Below are 4,675 nucleotides of genomic sequence, written 5' to 3' on the forward strand. Positions count from 1 at the left end.
CAATTTTCCAAGTTCCTTGTTGTTTTGAAGTGCTTAGAATTGGTGTTTTAATTGCATATGGGCATAATATTCAGTATATTAATGCACACTAGAGACAGTTCTGCCTACTAGAAAGCCAGGTACTACAGGGTTATAAAAGTCATTTGATACCTTGTAAAGCCCACAACACCTTGCCAATGCCCAGGCCCCATTTATTGATGTAGTCAGGTGATAATACATGTACACTTGTACAGCCTTCTCCAGCAAGTGCCAAAAGTTCATGCTAAGTACTACATAAATTATCACCTAATTAAGTACTGTTATGGTTTGGATTGGGGGGAAGTGTAAACTTGATTCTCCTTGGAGAGTAATATGCAGAAATATGATGTGTAATTAATTGTATGGGCCTAGGTCAAAGATCAAAGTATAAGTGGAATTTCCATTGCAAAAGAAGAATTTGAAAAAGGACTTTTGTTGGGGTCTCAATAAGTTCATTTTTAAAAATTATTCAGATATTGCCCACCTTTAATTCCTTCCCTTGTTCCTTTCATATCCTTGCTTTCATTAAGATTCCCTGCCTTTTTTTCTCTTCTGTAGTTTTTACCTATCCTTGTTCTATGACCAATAGGAGCTGTTGTAAGAAATACTTTAACTGAACTAGAAAGTTTATAGTTTGAATAATGGTTCTGCCAATTATTGACTGACATTGGGCAAATGCAGTAATCCCAGGGTACTTGAGTTCTTCTATTAATAGGAAGCAATGACATTCCCTAAATCATATATTTTGTGCATGATTGACACTGGAAAGATGCTAAAGGGATAAAAAAGAGAAAAGATAAGTGACTGTGGTATTTTTGTGTGGTACCTTTCCTTATGGGTAGTCTGTCCATGTGCATCTAGTCTGCTGGTTATACTACTGCCTGGCTCTAGTTATACTCAACTGAGTCATGCCCTGTTGTGATTATATCTTTATGTTGGTCTTTGAGTGGCCTTACCATTCTCTGTTTTCTTATTTAGCTTTCTTATTAATCTTGTAGCTAGTTTTTACATTACATTCTTTTGGTTACACTATGTATAATATGTTCTATTTTGTTTCCTGATGTAGGGCTTTGCGGAACAACAGGCTCATATACATAAAGCATTGGTTATTGTTATATAGAAAGTACTTGGCAAATTTAAGTTATTTCATTTTAATGGAAAATATATCATGCTAAAGCATAAATATTAGTTTAATTGTTGTGTATCTCTTTCTGGGGATTAGTGCTTCTCTTGAATTTCCCTCTGTATCCATTTCTCTACTATAGTATCTGAAACATGACAACTACCTATACAATGGGAAATGACAGGTGCTGCATTCAGTGTTTCTTTTTACAGTTGCCCATATCTCCCATTTCTCACTTCTCTGGCAGCTAAACTCTTCCCTGAATTTCCAGCCTTATTATCTGTGATGTGATAGTGTCAAGATACTATGCTTATCTAGATGGATGTACAAATCACCCAAACTCTGCATCACAGCTTTCTCAGTTTCCTGCCACTTCAATTAAGAATCTGGCTTGCTAGAGGGTTTATATCATCTTCTGATCACCCAAAGATGCCTGCATATCACCCTATTTGTTGGAATTTTCCTCTTTGTACCTTACATTCCTTGTTAGATTTTGACCTCATTTTTCTTCCTTTTACAGTCCTTTGGGGGATATATATGAAAGACCCTAAACACCACTGTACATTACTATAGTATCTTCAGAGCATTCCTTATTAAAGTTGTCTTATTTTTCTAAATGATTTCTGCTATATATGCTTTAAACACCTGGAAATTCTCCAACCATTTTCATGCTGTCCTTGAATACTCATGTAGCATGAATTGTGTGTCATTTCTTGCTCTCACCATCCCTTTAGATAAGGAATTGTGATACCTCAGCACTGTCTTTATACTTAGGTTTGTTTTGGCTCTGCATGGTCTTCTGTGCTATCATATGAATCATTGGATTTTTTTTTTTAGTTCTGAGAAAAATGTCATTGGGAGCTTGATGAGAATTGAATTGAATCTATAGATGACAGCCATTTTTACAATATTGATTCTACCAATCCAAAAACATGGAAGATCTCTCCAATGTGTGGTATATTCTCTTTGGTATTGCCTTAAAGTTTTCTCTGTAGAGATTTTTCACATCCTTGGTAATGTTTATACCTAGGTATTTTTTGATAATTATTGTAGATGGGTTATTTTTCTGCAGTCTATTGTTTGTATCCTGAAACTTTACTGAAAGTGAGTATGGAATATGAATCAAGATACAAAGGGAACAAGAGACAATGAGATGGGGGGGGACAAAAAGAAAACTACAGGATGAAAGTGGAAAGCAGTCTATGGTAGGAGGAGAGAACAATAGAAAATGGAGGAGGAAAAGCGGAACAATAAAAATTGTTTGAAGTACAACATAGTGGAATATAATTATGCATGCTAATAAAAACATTGTACCAGTTTTTATATCATTTTTTCTTTTTCTTTCTTTCCTTTTATTGGGTTTTCACTCAGTGAACACAAGACAAATGCATGTCTTATGGGGAACCTCTAGTGCCTCCAATCTTCTAATGCAGTAACCAGATATTCCTGGTACTATTCACGAAGTGTCCATTGTCTGGACAGTCTCCTCCAGCACCTCAATCTCCAATGTGGTGACTTTCTCAGTGAGGACAGCTGTGGTCCCTTTCTCACACCTGTACTGGCCACACCTGGTCCCCTTCTTGTTTGGTACTGAGTATGGGCGAAGAAAGCCCAGCTTGCTCTTACTGATGAAACACAAATCAATGTTGCTTCCAAACCCCAGGTCATTCAAGATGCCAGCTGAGATGGCTTCACTCATGAGCTGCTTAGCATCTTCCTCCTCCCTATCTGACCTAAATTTATTTTCCAACACAGCCATAGCTGCCAAGGAACCAGTACCCATGATGACATAAGGCAACTTATCAGTTGATCTCTGAGGATAGATGCTATAGAGCTGAGGTCCAGTAACATCTACTCCCCCTAAAACTGGGGCTGCACCAATGCAGCCTTAATACCTGAAAAACATCTGCTTCAACAACCGATTGGCAGTCACAACTCTGGGAAGATGGCCAGTGGAGACGGAGTGGAGCTGCAAGTTGGAAGAAATGAGCTGAGTTGTCATGATTGTGTCATTAGCTGTCCCAGCACCACAACAATAAATATTAGGGGATATGAAGTGAATTTTTAAACAGTTCTTGTCAGCCACAACCATCCCTTAAGTTGCTCTTGTATCTGCTCCAAGAACTATGCCATCCTTATAGACCACCCCATGATGGTCATGCCAGTTTTCCTGGCTTTTGGAAGCTTCAACTCATTCTTTGCAAAATCAGCTTCCAAGATGGCATTCCTGCAGGAGTTATCAAAAGAAAAGCTTCCAACTGGTGCCTCAAACACAGACATAGCTGCCATCTTCCCAAGTTAAGTATTTCCAGGCCCAATTTTTATATCAATTTTTTAAAAAATATTTTCTATTTATTTATTTGAGAGCGACAGACACAGAGAGAAAGACAGATAGAGGGAGAGAGAGAATGGGCGTGCCAGGGCTTCCAGCCTCTGCAAACGAACTCCAGACGCGTGCGCCCCCTTGTGCATCTGGCTAACGTGGGACCTGGGGAACCGAGCCTCGAACCGGGGTCCTTAGGCTTCAAAGGCAAGCGCTTAGCCGCTAAGCCATCTCTCCAGCCCTATATCAATTTTTTAAAAGACATCTTCTCATGTAGCTGAAGCTAGCCTCAAACTACATAACTGAGAATGAACTTGAACTTCTGATCTTCCTGAATTCTGGAATTACATATGTGCATTACCACACCAGGTGTTGGGGATAGAAATCAAGGCTTTGTGTATGCAAACCACTTCACTCAAAAATTACATCAACTTGCACGAAAGATTCTATAGAAAATTAATTAAAGTCAGGTATGGTAGCACATGCCTTTAATGCCAGCACTTGGCAGGTAGAGGTAGGATGATCACCATGAGTTCAAGACCAGCTTGAGACTGCATAGTAAATTCCAGGCCAGCCTAGGGTACAGTGAGACCCTGATTCAAAAAATAGATAAAATAAATACATAAGTGAAAAAGAAAACTGACTAAATGAGTGATTATTTGCCCAGAAAAATCTCAGCTAATAAAATGATCCCATTTTAAAAACAATCTGGTAATCCACATTCTAATAGTGAGTGATTGTGTTGTGTTTTCCCCTTTCTTATATAAGAGAGAAGTTGGCTAGGCAGCTTAGGGTTGAAAGGACCCCAAAGTGAATAGCTTTCCCTTGGCTTGGAACAATCTCTTCAGACTGACTTTGGCCATATAGGGAGAAATCTAGGTCATTATACTTTACTATAGGTCAGAAATGTCAGAGGAATTTTCCCTTTCCTTATTTCTGCCCACTTAGGAAGTCCTTCCACTACCTTCCTAAAGAAAGAATACCTGGATGTTTTCCTGCATATTTTTCTACATTGCTTTATGAAGCATTTTTCCATACTAATGTCTGACAGAGCACTTGCTGTTTGTATACATTTCTCCCTATGAATGATATGTCATTCTAGTTCCTCACATACAATTTAATGTCTTCCAAGTCTCTGTGTTCATATACTTATCTATCTTACATGAAAAATCCCCTTTTTCCTTTGACTGGCCAATATTAAGGCATTCTTA

At 38.3% G+C, this 4,675-nt stretch overlaps 1 pseudogene; it reads right to left on the reverse strand.

Moving 5' to 3' along the window:
* Positions 1 to 2,597: 2,597 nt before the first annotated feature.
* Positions 2,598 to 3,430, reverse strand: LOC101615926 (annotated as a pseudogene).
* Positions 3,431 to 4,675: the final 1,245 nt, after the last annotated feature.

The sequence above is a fragment of the Jaculus jaculus genome, chromosome 11 (assembly GCF_020740685.1).
Source record: "Jaculus jaculus isolate mJacJac1 chromosome 11, mJacJac1.mat.Y.cur, whole genome shotgun sequence".
NCBI classification, from domain to species: domain Eukaryota; kingdom Metazoa; phylum Chordata; class Mammalia; order Rodentia; family Dipodidae; genus Jaculus; species Jaculus jaculus.